Source organism: Notechis scutatus, chromosome 2 (assembly GCF_049901735.1).
Source record: "Notechis scutatus isolate UNSWTSFEM ecotype Mainland chromosome 2, rNotScu1.2, whole genome shotgun sequence".
NCBI lineage: Eukaryota > Metazoa > Chordata > Lepidosauria > Squamata > Elapidae > Notechis > Notechis scutatus.
This window is the reverse complement of record NC_142010.1, coordinates 145,254,009-145,272,521: the sequence shown is the minus strand read 5'-3', so window position 1 is coordinate 145,272,521 and position 18,513 is coordinate 145,254,009.

Here is an 18,513-nt window from a genome sequence, read left to right as displayed (position 1 = left end):
TCCATTTGGATCACTTTCTGCTATTTAAAAGATAACGAGGCAATATATGGAGTTGCATTCATATTCATATGTTTTTTTAATTTTTTGTAAGCCATCCAGAGTCATTGAGAGTTGAGAGGGAGGCCATATAAATTATCTTAAATAGGTTCTCACATTAAGTTGAGAAGCCTACTGCTGGCCATATTACTGTACTTGTACTAATCATGGTTTTTAAGTAAATCATAGATTTCCTGGGTAATTCAAACACAGAACATCACCATTTGAAGTTTATGCAAACTGGCAATTGAAGCTACCTTATGTCAAGATTTCCTTTCACACTCCTAGTTTTTGTAAATCCAAGATAATGACTGCTTTGTATTCAAAGAAAGTTTTAATAAAAGCCTTGTAGGGACGGGAGGTTAAAAAACCGTGGTCATTACCTGGACCTTTTTGAGGTAGCCTATGCAAATGCAATCATTATCCAGAAAATCCATTGTTTTGTTGTATAATTTGGTTGATCATTAAGAAACCCTCCAAGAGATTGACAGGAACACAGAAGGGACATGAAGATATACTGTAACAGAAATGCAACTTGATTGATGCAGGCTTTCTCTTACATAAATCCTGTTGAGTGGAACTGGATTTATTCTCAATTAAGGATGCCTTGGGATTGAATTGCTAAATGGATGGCTGGGTGTGTGTGTCTCTCTCTCATGTCTTCAAGAATTCCTGAAGCTAAAATCTGCATGCTTGCTCAAAAGGAAACTGGAATTTGATAGAACTTGCAGTTCCCCTATTGAATATCTCTAGCCATGAATACACTGCACAAAATCAATCATTCTGAGTAGACTGAGTGATCCTTGATGCTATTTAAATTAGTTTTAAATAGGTTTACATGAGTAGTCAATGTAGAAGCCTCCCTTTTTTTAGACCTCTTTCCATGGCTCTACCTTTTTTTTCCACAAGTCCTGCGACCGTCTTGTTATCCCTTGTGGTTTTCTTTCGTCTTCTTTGTGCATTCCAAACAAGCAGCAAAACTGTAGTATGGCACAATTGGCATTATTGCTTTGGGGGAAATCAGTCTCTTAATTACTTAACTGAGGACATTCTCTTAGTTGCAAAAGGCTATCTATGAGACTCAGAGGGATAATTGAGACTGAAGGAATAATTACATTTTTAGCCTATCAGCTTACTTAAAACCCTTGAATCCTTGAAAGGGTGACGCAGCAATGCTGTGGCTGAATCACACAATGGGCTAGACTAGGTTAAAGTAGAGTTGGGTCACTTGTATTTCAACACGATGGAGGAAAACTATTCTCTTAGCATTGTTGCGTGAACCACCATATCAAGCCATAATATGATTTATTTAGGTGTGGCGGACTATGTGAACACAGTGTATTTTGTTAACCTACGTTCGGTGTGTTGTGTGAATCTACCCTGTTTGCATGATAAAGAGAACACAAGAGGTATAAAACTGCTTCAATTCAGTAGTGCTGGTAGTATACAATCTATCTTAAAATGCTTCGCTACAAAAATTGAACTAAGAACAAATACTGTAAGCTTGTGATCAAAGTGTTGGACTATAAAAAATATTAACGCATGCTACTTGCAGTATGTATGTTCAAATCTGTCTCTTTTGTGCTGCACTAATTCCAAGTTACTAGGCACAGACAAAGCCAACTCAAAGTCAGAAAGAGAGACTATGATTAGTGGTGGTATGCTGCCGTTTTGCACCGGTTCTAGCAATCCAGTAGCACCGATCAGCAGTTGGCCCCGCCCACCCACCTCCGCCCTTTCCTATCCTATATTTCCTTTGTTTGTAGCTCAGCTGATAGGCGCAGCAGAGCAGATTGCCACGCCCCAGATGTTTTACTCAACAATGCTGACGGTAAGTTTTCATGCCTAAAATTGCCCGTTTTAGAATGTTCCGCCCACACGGGCGCAAAGCCCGCGCCCACAGAACCAGTAGTAAAATATTTTGAATTCCACCACTGACTATGATGCTTGCAAGTCTCTGCTGGGGATCAAAGGCATCAGGCACATTATCACATAACTCAGGTAATACACACAGCATACAATCAAGGATCCTCAACCCCCAGTCCATAGACTGGCACAGCATGCCAGCAACAGGACCGCAAAAACAAGTAAAGCCCCATCTGCGGGATGCAGTCAGCATGAAAAAACATGAACCTTCTGGTCTCCGGAAAAAACTTTCTTCATGGAACCATTCCCTGGTGCCCAAAAGGATGGGGACCACTGGCCATACGTCATTCCTGTTGTGATGATGTCGTGATGCACATGACACCATTGTGGCTTCCACTGGATGGAAGAGGAGAGTTTAATGGATGGAGAAAAATGTAAATCATTCCCTCTCACAGCAAATTGAGATCCAGAGCACCTTCGATTTTGAAAACAAAATTAGCCATTGAGATCCACCACAGGACTCATCAGGCTTGGAAGAGTCCTATGGATCAGGGGTCGCCAACCATTTGGACCTCAGGGACCACGAAGCTCATAATTTTAAATTCTGTGGACCACTAATATGAATTTTGACACAGTGGCTTGCTGACATTGGTGGGAAAGTCGGTCCCATATTCCAGAGCTGCAATAGTCACAGGATTGGCCCTTTGGTCATCTTGTAGCAGCTGCTCCTTCTAGGTGCACTGGCGCTGATGCACCCGGGTGGAGGAGCAGCTGCTCTGGGATGACCAAAGGGCCAGTCCTGTGACTACTGCAGCCCTGGAATATGGGACCGACTTTCCCACCAATGTCAGCAAGCCACCCCAGAGTGGATTTCCCTCCCCCGCCTTTGGTTCTACCTTCCAGTTCCAGCTGTCATGGTTCTACTCAAGGTAAGGTTTGCGCTTGGCCAAAGGGCAGGGGCCAGTGGGTGGGTGGGCCATGTGGGCGGCACAGTCTTGTGTTCCCATGCAGCCTGGATTAATTGCTTTTGGGAGGGTGCTTTGAAGGGGACATTTCTCTGCAGACCACCAAAATTTTCTTGCGGACCACCAGTGGTCCCTGGCCACTGGTTGGCGACCACTGCTATGGATTGCAGAAGATACAATAATTAATAAACAACCAGGTCTAAGAATACTTAGCAACAAAGTATTAATTGTTTGGGGTGGAAATTACAAAATGAGCTGTTAACGATGGAAAATTTGCATGAAATGAAACACAAGCTACAACACCCTAGATTTATTTCAGTTTTGAAACATGCAACATTTTTTTCTCTACTTGGCATTCTCTGTGTGTTGAAGTTGCAATTCATTTGACCCCCTTTTTGGAAACTAGGACAGCAGGAACTCTGACAACATAACTGGTAGATAGCAGGTATGTGCTAACATTGGTTTACTTTAAAAATCTGAGCAATTATTAGGGGGAAACAACATAAACTGACCAAATCTTAAACTGAATTATGCCCTGGAGTTTAAAAGTGAGGATACCAGGTCCATGTTGGATCTAATCCTTGGGTTTATTTTTGCACCTCATTTTCTTTTCTGTCTGGGAAACATTTCCATCAGCAAATAACACTTTAATTGCGTGTGTTTGGTTTGCTAATGAATGTGAGATTATCAGACTTGACAAGCAGGGTTGAATGTTATTTCTTAAGAGATTCTTCCTGGGTAAGCGAAATGAAATATAGGAGAGGAAATAACTTTTGTTTATGTTCTCCTCCATTACCAGAACAATAATAATCAGGAAAATATCAGTCCTTTATATTCAATTTTTCTGAAAATAAAAAGGAATTTATAGGAGCATTTTTGAGAGATTCTTGAACTATTGCATCAAGAATAACTTTCTACCCGGTAACTAGAATTGCACAACATGAGAACCTGCTAACTAGACATTTTAGAGCAGCATGTTATGTGCACCCATCCTGGGTAGTTTATAAACCAGCATGTATATGCAAACCAGTGGTGGGATTCAAATTTTTTTGCTACTGGTTCTGTGGGCATGGCTTGTTGGGCATGGCTTGTTGGGCATGTCAGGGGAAGATTACTGCAAAATCTCCATTCTCTACCCACCCCACTAACCTGCTTTCCAGCTCTCTTCTCCTATACAGGGCAACAAAAGAAGACCAAGCCGATCAGCTTGGACTCGGGAGGCAGAGGACAGATGGGGGTGGGGCCAGTTAGAGGTGATGTTTGCAGGTTCTCCAAACTACTCAAAATTTCCGCTACCGGTTCTCCAGAACTGGTCAGAACCTGCTGAATACCACCTCTGATGCAAACCCAGCTAGAGGTACTCCACGCAGTTTAGCCATGCTGTCTGAACAATGAACTGGAGAAGGTTACCTTGTGGACAGAGATAACATCTGGGGGGTTTATAGCAACTGCTAGAGTGGGTACAGAGTGCACTTGTGTATGTTTCCTCTCTGCAATAGTAGCAACCTTGATAACACCACCTCTCATTTGTTTCTTTAAATTGCTCTGGCCAAAAAATCCCAAGAGGTCAGTGCAGCTGCTGGCTTGGATCAGATGATCAGATGCAGCCAATAAAAATGAGATAAGGAACTACAAGAAAGAATGTATCATTCAGACGCAGCATTTAAAAGTGACCTTAAGGTATCTCACTCTGTATATATTCTGACTAGGTTGTAGTTCAATCTTACTGTCACTTCAGCTGTTCTGTTGTACTTAGCAGATGTACCTCAGTCCTCCAGCAATCTTGGCCTGTTCTGTTGCTTAAGGTCTTGTTTGATTTCAAAGAATGTTTCAGAACCCACAAAGCCCCTGCAAATAAAAATGGCAGGTGGTTGCAGCCCAGGGCCTAGCATCATTATTTATTTCAAGCATATTTTCCATCCTTTTTTTTTTTTTTTGTCTTTCAGAAATTGCTATCTCCAAAATCAGTCAAGAATGCGAAAATGAAAATAAGGGTTTGTAACTGTAACATGTACCAGAGGGTTGGTGGGTTGTTTTTTTTAATGAACATTAAATGTAGGCAATTGCCATGCTGTATTATCTAACTGAATGATCATTTTAATACAGTTGACAATTGTACTATGAGGTGGTGAATCAAAATATGTTATTGGAGCTGTTAATATAACAAGCATTTTCAACTTCGAACAGTTTAATAATCGAAAGTAAACATTAATAAATTTCCCTTCTACCTTTTTGTGAATCATTTATGAGTCTCTGAAATATTTGCATTGATAAAATATTTGCGCAGTTAGCAAGTTTTATATATGTTTATGCCTCTATAATGCATGTGGAATGAGATATGTATAGATTACTCTAATCTGTATCTCATAATTCATAGCAAATGGCATAGTAAAATAATAATATAAGCAGTTTGATGCTATTATTCATCATAGATTTCATCTTAAATATTTGTTTCCAAACCAGGTAAATTTTTTGCTATGGTAGCATCTGTATGAATTGGTGAACTGCATCTGAATATGGTTATTATGAATATTATTATTGTGGCCCTATCATCCATGATTGTATTGCACTGCACTGCACTGTATATATTTTCATACTTTAACTTGTGGAAGATCAACTCAGTCTGAGAAATAAAGTTCTTGAAGATGCTGTGCCAAAACCTGCCTTGCAATTTCTCCAAAGTGATTTTTCTCTTTGTTTTTCTACCTTAATCCCAGGTCACTTGAGAATTAGTTTCTGATTTCTTGCAGGCTTGTACTCAATATTACCAGTGGTATTGCTTTTTCTTCAACAATTTTCCAACCTTCCAAAGCAACACACGTACCGCAGTCTGGAAAAGCCAGCTGAATTTCCTTGTGAATCTTCCCTAACGTTCACTTAAAGCATGGGAAAACAGATATTGCCACAGACCAGTGGAGATATGATTGTTGAATACAGCAACTTCACAGTTGACTCAGAAGAATTTCACTAGAATCCTCTTCTTTGAATGAAGTTTCAGAAGCAAATTTTCTTTCATCCCACTCAAAGGGAACATGTGGTATAAGAATGTACTTTTCCCTGCCCGAAAATTTAAAACATAGCAAATGCAGAGTGTTTCACCCCATCATTTGTGGGATCCCCTCCTAAGTTACAGATAGAGAAGTAAATAAAGGAAAAATTATTTCCTTTGGAAGAGAGATTTATTTCTCCCCTATGTTCTGCACCTCCCCGCCTTTCTACAGTAAAGTCTCAACCCAGAAGACAGGAATGTGATAATCCCCCCTCATGACTAAGAAAAGCCTCTGCAAACAGACAGAAGGAATGTGTAACATCCCTGCCCTGTTTGTTTTTAGTGGGAAAGCACGCAAAAAGAAATCATGATTAGAAAGGCCTTGCCTGGATATAAACACCAAGATGCCCACTTGATAAACACTAGTGTCTGATTGCAGCATCTGGGAACAAGGGGACAGATGTTGCTATATGAAGGAAGGGATGATTTGATTATTGCATGGTAGATACATTTTTGCCCTTATTTCCTCGGTATTGCACAGTCTACTTACCATCTACTTACCATATCTTATTCCTATCGTGCAAATGTCACCGAGTTTGACACAAAAGTGGAACTTTGTGCTTTGGGGTTCACCACTGCAGCTTGACTTTTAGAGTTGGATTCAGACTTAGAATATCCCCATTTGAATAAATGAAATCTAAATTAATCCCATAACTAATTTATCCCATTTATTTCAACAACTATGCTGTACATTTGAGTAAGTTTCTCTCTAAATTATTATCCCTAGATTGGGAAAAACTTCCCAAACCAATTTATTATTTCTTGTGATTTGCGTCCCATAAAGAACAAGGAAATGGGAGCTACCAAATTTTATACCAGTTGTGAGGTAGATTACAACTCTCTTCTTTATATATCTCTTTTTTATTTCACAATTTCCTTTTTATTTTCTCCCTTTTTAAACTTTTTCTTTCTCTGACTTTATTCTCTTTTTACTTTCTTTCTTTCTTTCTTTCTTTCTTTCTTTCTTTCTTTCTTTCTTTCTTTCTTTCTTTCTTTCTTTCTTTGACTTTAGTTTGCATTACTTTTTATGAAACCATAAAAACAATGTTTACAATACTAAAACAATAAATATAAAAACAAGGAAATTGAATAGTGGTGCAAATAATATAAGAACCCAAGACCCTTTGGATTAGCTGTTTAATCCTTCTTATTTTTACGTATGTTCTTCTAAATTCAGTGGTATCAAAGTAGGTGTATGTAATTTGCAGTAGTAATCATAGTTTATAGTTACTTTCTTGCATCCATAACAATGGGAAATCTTCATTGTGTTTAATCTACTGTGTATCTGTTTGTTTGTGAAGACCAAAATCAGACCAAAACCCACCAGACCTGTTAATTTTTTGTGATTTGCTGTCTAACTAGAGCCCAATTTTGTATTTCTGCTTTTATTGTTTTCCCCACTTTTCCCACACATACTACATTTCACTGGATTTACTGAATTTCATCAACTTCTATTCTGTCATGTCCAGTATTTAGTGATTAATTTGAAAGTTAATCCTAGTAATGAAATGAGTTTCCAATTCTTTCCTGTTCTAAGTACAGCTCCTCATGGTTAGTTACAAATATAGATAATCCTCGACTTACAGCCACAATTTATGTTGCTAAGTGAGAAATTTGCTAAGTGAGAAATTTGCTAAATGGGTTTTGCCCTTTTTATTACTCTTCTTGCCACAATTGTTAAGTGAATCACTGCTGTTGTTACGTTAGTAACTCAGTTTGTTTAGTGAATCTGGCTTCCCCATTGACTTTGCTTGTCAGAAGGTTGCAAAAAGTGACCACATGACCCCAGGATATTGCAATAGTCACAGCAATAGCAATACCACTTGGATTTATATGCCGCTTCACAGTGCTTTACAGCCTTCTCTAAGAGATTTACAGAGTCAGCCTATTCCCCAGAACAATCTGGGTCCTGATTTTACTGACCTCAGAAGGATGGAAGGCTGAGTCAACCTTGAGCTGGTCAGGATTGAATTCCAGACTGTGGGCAGAGTCAGCCTGCAATACTGCATTCTAGCCACTGAGCCACCACGGCTCTCATAAACATGAACCAATTGTCAAGCATCTGAATTTAAATCACGTGATCATGTGGGTGCTGCAACAGTCATAAGTGTGAAAAACAGTCGTAAGTCACTTTTTTCAGTGCCATTGTAACTTCGAGCGGTCACTAAACGAACTGCTGTAAGTCGAGGAATACCTGTACTGTAATGTAAGAATATGATCAAAACTAGGAATGTGTTGGCATAAAGGAAGGATGGAATCCAAACTGTTTAAACAATAGTTGGCAATCTGTGACACATTAGATGTGTTCTGGGCCTGACATTTTTCACAAGACCTGCCTTCTGAAATTCAGCATCAAAGCATTGTATTATGGAAATCTGATTTTTCATTCCCTCAACCAAATTAAGCAAAATAGACCTTTAAGCCTTTTAAAGAACCAACTTTATTAACTATACCACCAGACCCAGCCACAAAAAGGATCACATTTTCAATAGCTGGAGTATATCCCTTATATAGTAAAGCAAACTGCTATGCAAATAAATAAATGTTACCCTCCAAAGTGCTAGATGTTTATAGAAGAAATTGTTACAGTAACTTCTCCTTAATTATTATTTTTTCTTTTTCCTGATTTCTCCTCCTCTAAAATGTCCCAAACAATAATAAAATATTAAAAATAAAATAAAAAAAACATGTCATTTTCATATGTGAGCCAGAACAGTCCATCAACTACGCTGAACATTTCGCAGATGATATAGTTGTCTTGCTCAGAAAAAAATTGTCTCAATGCTATACTAACTTTCTTTATTCTTCTACTATGCTTTAGATATACTCCGGTTTATCTAGAGAATGCAATGGGAAAAGTTGGGGGAGCATACATTTCTAGTGTTTACAGCTGTAGAGGAAAAACAAAGATTTGGAAGGATAAGAATAAATTCTTTGCAGCCTAATTAAAACTACAAATTGACAAGGTTCATTCTTGACAGATGAATTCACTGCCGGTGTATAAAGGATTCGTGTACTGTATTTTTGAGACCCGGTTATCTAAGAGTTGGAAGGAATGCAAAAAAAAATAATTGAAATGATCAAAGGATTGGAATGTCTCTTCCACCCAGAACTTCTAAATATTCAAACCAAACCAGAACAAAAGTGATCCAATGGTGCATGAAATTAAACATGGTAAGGTGAGAATGAGAGAAATTGTTTTCCTTTAATCGTATTTGATTAAAGGTAGCGTAGTTGATGAACTTGGTGTGATTATCTGGCAAAAGTCATTAACAAGCAAATGTATTATGACTTTAGAATGCAAACCCCATAATTTACACTCCAGCATCTAATGTTAGGGTGCAGGAACAAAAAGAGCAGATTGACATAGACGTTTGTCATATTTGTGTCATATCTAGCAACAGATACTTATGGCAAAGTGGCAGGTGATGAAAAGGGCTTCATAACATCAGGATGCAAAAGTTGCAACTTACTTGTGTCAAATGCTAAAACGTAAGGGTGGGATTTGCACCCTTATAACATCACTATGCACACACATCATTTGATGCTCCTTTAGCTTGCTGCTGATGCCTGTGACTGGGTTGACTGACTTACAGATTTAACTTTTCTTATATGTACCCACTTCATGTATTCATATCTATGTACAGTATATACTTATAGCTATTATCTTGTAAGCAATTGACAAATAAAAATAAATAAAAATAAAATAAATAAATTTGCAAAGTTGTAGTGAAGACACACTGGGCCGATTCTTGATGAAGGTAGCAAATGTAGTGAAGAAGACACCCTAATAATTTAGCCAAGAAGTGGCAGCATCTGGAGTCACACAACCTAAACAAGATAATTCCTGAGCTGGTATGACGATATACTTATAATATATAATTATGATTCATAATTATATAATTATAGCTCTGATATTGGTAATCAAAACAGAAAGGTCCAGAAAAGTTCTTTTACATCACTATCAAGAAAAATGCATAGCGATGACCACCCAGTCACCAAGAGTTAAGTCCAACATGAAGGAAACTTTATTTGATAAAAAGATCAAATAGATTAAAAGATGAGTTTCTTGAGTTCATTGAAGAAATGGATGTAGCCCTGCAACCTTAAAAGGTTTTAAAAGCCTAAGGAATACCAGAGTGAATCATACCTGCGTGTCCCTAGAGGGATGTTATCTTGAGTCTGAGGCAGGGCCATACAAGAATTGTTCTGGTAGTTAAAACAGAAAACTGGAGTAGATTTTATCTACATTCCAGTCTCCACCAAACCTCCCAAAGACAAGTGGGGTCCAACTACTTCCTGTCTGCTTCTGCCAGTGAGTAGCACTGTCAGCCTTTTATAGAGACTGAAGGAAGAATGCGGTTAGATTCACCCCAAGGATTTGTCCAGGTCCAGGATATAGGTCTAGAAAAATGGGTGCAATTCACATTTCAGTCACAGGTGTACTGTCAAACATCACTTTGGAGTTCCTGTATGGCAAAGCCTGCTTCCTACAAAAACTCACTTTGCTGTGGTAGAATTGTCAGTGTTCCTTAATTTGGAGTCCTCCAGGTGTCCCAAATAGCATCTCCTTAGGTTCTTGACAAGCTTGGCCACCGTTATTACCATCTGAGAACTGTGGGAGTTACAGATTCAGTTGGTGAATGCAGACAATGGAAAGATGATTTACATGATGCAAAGAGTAGGTATCATATGGAATATGTCAAATGACTAAGAACTTTAAAATGGTTTTTTGTTTGTTTTATTTTAGTCTCCTAGGTAGCATCTGTAGAAAAATAATGAATTGATACTGCTTTCCAGAACTTAAACAGAACTGGTATATTTTCAAAGAAAATTCAGCCTCACCAAATTTCTATCTACCCCATTCTTGTGTTTAAAGTGTGGCCACTTTAGAAAGGGCTATCTTCAGTTTACATTGGGCTGAACTTCCAATGTAAAGTGTTTACTCAATATAATAAATGTTCACCCAAGATAAGATTAAGGATAAAGACGGAAGAGCAGGAACAGCCTAGAAGTCACTTATCATAAACAACTACCTCTATAGTCTTATGAAATAACAGGCACTTGACGTTAAATAATTAAATGTTTCCTGCTAAGATGAATTCATTGTTGTTCTGCTTAAAATATTTTTTTAAAATGTGCATCTGTAAATGTTCACATGGAAAGTCTGTATTATGAAGATGAACCAAAATATGCCTATATACGTGGGTATCATCAGATGGATTATCATCAGATGGATCACACAGAAATCAAATTGATACAAATGTATACATTGATACAAAGAGGTGGAGAAGGGGTGGCCTGGTGCTGATTGTAGAACTGGCTATGAACTACTTATATATGAGTTCTAAAACAGAAAAACAAAGTTTCCATTATACGGTATTGAGTATATACCCACCATTTTCAAGAAGAGAATCAGGAATTGTATTGTAGTCCTGAATCTTTTTTTTTTTTAGACTTTTATCCTATTTTTATTTTTATATACAACTCAAGGCAACAAACATAACCAAAACTTCTTCCTCCTACTTTACCCACAACAATCCTGTGGGGTGAGTTGGACTGAGAGAGAGTGACTTACCCAAAGTCACACAACCAGTTTTTCATACCTAAGGTGGGACTAGAACTCACCATCTCCTGGATTCTAGGCTAACTCCCTAACCACTGCACCAACCTATCATTGATAGGGAACCAGAGGAGAAATGAAATAAAACAAAACAGTTTGTAAAGGATGTATGGAGAGTAGGGAGGGGAGGAATTGCTAAAGAGCAAGAAGAAACCAAGCTGGGTATCAAAATGAATAGTGGAAATTGCTAAGAAAAGACGACAAAGCAAGAAAAACAGATTTTTTAAGAAGGAATTTAACCACAAAAAAGATCAAAGAGAATTACAATAACCTTGCAATTGGTTTGATATTTTGATATTGATATTGATTTTAAAAATATCAAAAATGGAATCAGACACACACAAAATGTTTCCTCTAAAAGATCCCTGAAATCAGCATGAGACTCCAATCTCAAACTGGCCAGCTAAAGGACGTCACAGGCAGATAGTAACAAAGATCGAACAAAGATAGAAGAAATATACTGAAATTCTGCGCAATAGAGATGTCAACATCCAAGATAGCTTAGAAGAAATTCCTTACAAGAGTCTCTAGTGCTAAAAGATGACGTTAGGTCAGCACTTAATCATTACCACTGTCCTTGTTCTTTTTTTTTATTTTCTTTTTTTTTGATAGCCCATTTGGAAAAGTTGGATACTTTGGATGAAATATCTGCAAAGGGAGGCAAAGAAAAATCAGTATTGAGTTCTAGTCTAACTATGCCAGCAAATGTGGAGAATGCCATAGTAGCCCTCAGATTGAAAAAGTTCGATCTAAATGCCAGTACCAAAGAAAGGAGACTGAACAAAATGTGCAAACAGTCATGAAACTTCCCTAATGATATTTGCCGACAAAATAATTTTAGGACCATCCATTGCAGATTACAGCCCTTCATGGAAAGGGGGATGCCAGATGTCCAAGGTGGCTTTAGAAAAGGCTAAGGAATAATGAGACAACACTGCTGATGCATGCTGAATAATTGAGAAAGCCAAATAGCACACATAAAAGTCAGTATGGGCTTCATTTATTAAATATAGGCCTTTAATGTGTTAGTCATGGCATGCTATGGGTTGTCTGTAGTGAGATGAGAATGATGTTGCCTAGTAGTTAGGGTAATGAAATGTCTGCAAGAAAACAAGCAAGTTTAGAGACCACCAAGGACTTCTGAGATGAGAATCTCATCCTATTACTTTCATGTGACACCTACAGTATTTACAGAACCGGAAGCCACAAGACAGATGAAACAGCCTGGCTCCTGGCTGACAAAGGAGCGAGACATGGTTGTGTACTCTCTCCTTATTTATTCAATTTATATGCATAATATATATTGAAGGAAGCTAGATTGGAAGAAGATAAGTGTAGTTTTAAAATAGGTGGAAGAAACAGCAGCCTTTGCTGTGCTGATGACACTAATCTAGTAGGTGAAAATACAAATGATATGCAAGCTTTAGTTATGAAAGTAGGAAGCACGGTGAGAAAAAATGGAGCTAAGATTAAATATGAAGCAGAACAAATTAATGACAACAGATACAGCAACCAGCTTTAGAACTGAAAATACACAAGCGGTACAAATATCAATTATCAACAATAAACAACCAACATCAAGAAATACACCATAGATTAATTGTACTTGGGAGGATAAGCTATGAAGGCCTTGAAAAAGGAGTTAGGGTACTGTCATATGTCTATACCAACAAAGTTCAGAACTGTGCAGGCGATGGTTTTCTTAGTGGAACCATGAAAGTTAAAAAAAAAAAAAAGAACTTTAAGAAACAAGATAGAAACACTACTTTTGAATTTTGGTGTTGGAAAAGACTCCTGGAAAGTTCATAGATGGACAAGAAAACAAACAAATTAATCCCAAACTATCAGTCAAGGTACCTATAATCACACTCATTACTGTATTTTGGATACATTATACAAATACCAGCTCTACTCAATAGTACTCCTGGGAAAGATGGAAGGAAAGGAAAAATGTGGATGACTAGCAGTAAGGTAGATGAAGTATTGAACAGTGATAGGTATTGTAATGGAAGATCTGAAGGGTCAGATTGGAGACAGGTCAGCCTGGAAAAAAAAATCTGTGTGTTTGGTAAGAATCAACACCAATTTTATGGCACTTAATTAATTTCAGGCAGTCTCAAATTGTTGTCTTTGACAGGAGTAAAATGAGCTAAAGTTATTTGTTTTCCCATATCCCCCACCCCCACCCCAAGAAAAGGAAAAACTAATGCTTTTCTTAAACTATTTTCTGGACTTCTAATTTTGCCATTTTACTGCTGGGCTATTTTTCAAATTGATGTTTTTATAGAGATAATTCTTAGGACCACAACTGGGACTGGAATTTTGGTTGTTGAGTGAAGCAGTTGTTAAGCAAGACATCCACACGACTGCTTTGTTCAACAGCTGTGGCTGTTAAATGACTGTGTGGTCATTAAGTGGATGGAATCCCAGATAAGGATCATGGGATGCCTCATGGGGCATGAGGGAGACCCTGTGAGGCTCCATTCAGAAGCTGAAAATCCTTCCTGCTGAAATCCAAGCAGGATTTTCAGCCCTTGAGTGGAGAGACACTCACACATCGCCTGTGTGGGGCCTCCACCACCTACTCAAAGCACCCTGTGCTCCTTACCATATCATGCCGACCAGAGGTGGTGTTCAGCCAGTTCTGACCAGTTCTGGAGAACCAGTAGCGGAAATGTTGAGTAGTTTGGTTGGCCCAGTCCCCATCTATTTGCTGCCTCCCGAGTCCCAGCTGATCAGCTGGGTCTTCTTTTGTTGCCCTGCACAGGAGAATGGAGCTGGAAAGCAGGTTAGTGGGGTGGGGAGGGAATGGGGATTTTACAGTATCCTTCCCCTGCCACACCCACCAAGCCATACCATGCTCACCAAGCCACACCACACCCACCAAACCATGCCCACAGAACCAGTAGTAAAAAAAAAATTGAATACCACCACTGATGCCAAAAGAGCACCCCCCGCTCCATGCATGGAAGGGAATTCCTTCCATCGGCGCAGGAACAAATAAATATATGAAATCTTCAGGATTTCAGCTCCATTTCTGCACCCAGCTGAAGGACTTCAGCTCCCCTCAGGGAGCAGTTCTTTTAGCCAGTCCTCAGAAACAAAATGGAATTTGCTTCGCAGGTGGCAGGAGCTTGCGACATCCCCTGCTAGTTTCTGCACTGACTTTCTGGAGAAGCCGGCAAAGAAGATGGCACATGCTTGGAAATTGTTCATAAGTGCAAACAGGTTGCCAAGCATCCAGACTGCAACCACAGATCCCGGGGATACGGGTGGAATTTGCACCATTTTGCAACGGCCATCGTAATTCTGCACCGTTTTAAACAAACAATTGTAAATCAAGGGCTACCTGTAATGGACAATATGGCAATGCCAACCATGAAAGGCCTAGCCAATGAAAGATGCTTTTGGATGCCAAAGAACTGGTAACCCTGCTGGCTGAGCCAGGGACCAACTTGGCAAGGGTATGAATTTAAACTACTCTTACCCTGTTTTCAAATATAGATTCCCTCACTGCATAACAATATTCCTCCAACAAACATATACCCAGTCAGCCACCAACCCAGAGATTTCTGGTAGGACAAAATCAGGCTGAGACAAAAAAAAATCATTTTGGTTTAGAGTTAATGAGGCCCTGGCCACTTTTGCCAAAAATTGCCAGGTAGCTCCAAACTCTTGAGTACTAGCAAGTCTTTATGACAGTCAGCCAATAGGAAGTGAGGTTGGACACTGTGACCAATCAGCAGGGGTTTGGGGGCAGGGATTTTTGATAAGAGAGTTTCGTAAAGGAGAGACTTACTCTGTCAGCCACTCTTTCTCTCCAGCTCTTTTTCCTGAGGGAGTATTATGCAAAATAGGTCAATTGATAAGATTCCCAATGTGCATAGACGATAAAATTAGCTGAACCCTGTGCATGATTGGATCTGTTTTGGGCTTAATTTAATTCCTCATGAGTTAGTTGATTGGGTCATGGGAACAAGAAGGTCATAGAGGCAGCTGACTGAAAATTGTTGGCCCTTCACTAATAATTGTAGTGAAACTGCAATTCGTTGTTTGATGTCTCTTTGCTCCTTCTGGCGGGGTCTGCCTGCTCCCCTGTAAGTACTGTGGCTTAAATCAAAAGTGTACAACCATTGGGATGGGTATTATTTAAATGTCCTCTTTTGCTGCAGAGCAGGCCTGATTGCATGGTCTTGTGACACACTTAATTTAGGGTGAACTCCAGTGGGAAGTTGGGCCTCCCAGTGGAAAACCATTCTGAAGCAATTCTGGCTTTGGTGGAGCAATCCTGTAATCTGGTAGGTTCCTATTACCCTAAGAAAATAGACTATTTTAGGCACTGCAATTTGCACAGTCACTGTTATCACATGTTCCTAGCATCTGCAAAGGGCAAAGGATAAAACAGAAAAGAGTGAAGAAAGATGGTCTATTTGACTTTCATGCCAAACTCAGCTAAGGGCCGGTTTCAGTTTTTTTGCATGAGAAGTACAGGAAGTCCTCGACTTACAACCACAACTGAGCCCAATATTGCTGTCGCTAAGCAATAACATTTTGCCCCCTTTTTACGACCTTTCTTGCCACAGTTGTTCAGCGAATCACTGCAGTTATTAAGTTAGTAACACCATTGTTAAGTGAATCTGACTTCCCCATTGACTTTGCTTAAAAGGAGGCCACAAAAGAGGATCACATGACTCCAGGAGACGGCAACCGTCATAATTATGAGTCAGTGACCAAGCATCCGAATTTTGATCTCATAACATGGGCGATGCTGAAATTTCACTTTTTTTTTACTGCCGTTGTAACTTTGAATGGTCACTGAACGAACTGTTGTAAGTCGAGGACTATCGGTAGTAAATTAATAATATAGGGGTTCAGAGGCAGATCATTTTTCACTTGGAAAGTAAGGAAACTGGGCCCATCCGTCCCCGACTCTCTACCAGAATCCAGGCATCCATTCTTAGCTTTTTCCTTCAGTGGCTGACAATTTTTAATGAGAGGATTCAAGACCACATGAAAAGGCCAAATTTTAGTATCCTGCTTTTTTCCTAGGTGTACAGCACTTTCCCAGAATACCCTTTTTGGCTCCAGTCTGTGATTAAGCAGAGAGGCACTTCCACCAAGTGAGCTCAGTGAGCTTCAAGATGAATAAAATCCTGAATCTCAGCCTCCTCAAACTTAACTAGTCATCTCAGCAAATGTTCTTCCATAACGTCCTCATAATGTTGCCCTTCCCAGTCGAAAGATGAGGCAGTGCGATGTCACCTTTTTGCCTGTTCCGCTTTTCTGCTTTTCCGCATCTCCTGATACAAATTCTGAGGTGGGTGGGGTGCAGCCTTTGTGATGTAGATAATGAGGCAGTTAGAGCAGTGGTGGGATTCAATTTTTTTTTTACTACCGGTTCTACGGGCGTAGCTTGGTGGGCGTGGCAGGGGAAGGTTACTACAAAATCCCCATTCCCTCCCTACCTCACTAACCTACTTTCCAGCTCCATTCTCCTGTGCAGGGCAACAAAAGAAGACCCAGCCGATCAGCTGGGACTCGGGAGGCAGAGAATAGATGGGGGCATGGCCAGTCAGAGGTGGGATTTGCAGGTTCTCCGAACTATGCAAAATTTCCGCTACCGGTTCTCCAGAACTGGTCAGAAGCTGCTGAATGCCACCTCTGGAGGTGACCCTTGGTTTCTACAAAAGCAGTTGCATATTAAGGGAGATACAAATAAATAAATAAATAAATAAAACAATGCCTGGCCTGCATTCTCTAGCATTTGTCAATTTTTACATTGCCTCCTTATATACGTAGGTTTAGCACTCATTTGGAAAACCACTAGATCCTTTTTTTAAAAAAAGCTTTAATGCTGCAAAGGTTAATTAATGCTGGGATACAGATAGATTCTTCCTGTTGCATGTTGGTGGTTCTGTTTTGAAAGAAGGAGGTAGGCATTTTCTAGGGATGTCTTATTAAGTAAAGGAAAACAGCCTCAAGTTGTTTCCATACCAGCAAATGCTCCCCCTGGAAATCTTCCCCACTCCAGGCACATACTGGGTGGTAATATATTCCCAGTTCATCGTGCAAGAGAAAATGCACTGGCAAGAGAAATGCTGTGCAGTTGAAATGGCAAAATTAACTATTTTGATTAAAGAAATGAACATTAGTACTTTTGTTTTCACATGGAGACCGAATCTGAACTTCGTGCTTGAAGTGGAAAAAAGAATGAAACTTTGATTTTGGGTTTTACCAAGTAGATACCAACGTGCCTACCGTCCCTGTCCTATTGTTTCTCTTATTCTTTTATTTTTCTTATATGTACCCATTTCATGTATTCACAACTATGTATACACTTATACTTATTATCTTGTAAACAATTGGCAAATCAAATAAATAAATAAATAAATAAATAAATCTTTACAGAAATGGCTTTTTCGTATTATTATGAAAAAGCAAGATGTGATTTGATGCCAATGCCTTATTTTACTGCAAGAGAGAGAGTTCTTTTTCTTTCTTTTTTTTCCCTTATTCTCCCTCACTTCTCTTCCCCCTTCCTCTCCACTGCTTTTCTATTTACTTTTGTATTTTATATCTTATAATATTTTATAATTCAATAAAAAATGTTTAAAAAGAGAGAGAGAGAAACCCTGTGTGGGATTTGTAGGGAAGCTTAAACACCTCCTGCCTTTTTCACAGACAAGACTTACCTTTCTTTCCTCTGGATTAGTCCTGCAATGGGAAACTTGAGCTAGAAAAACTGATGCATCCCTTCCCTTCTTAAAGCATAGGTCACATCCTGAGAAAGGTGATAAACTTTATCTAGATCAAGCTAGAGAAGACTGGATATAGTCCCAGAGAGCTTCTGCTAGAAAGACAGAAGCATCTTGGATGGTGATAGCAATAGCAATAGCACTTAGACTTATGTGCCACTTCACAGTGCTTTTACAGCCCTCTCTAAGCGGTTTACAAGAGTCAGCCTATCGCCACCA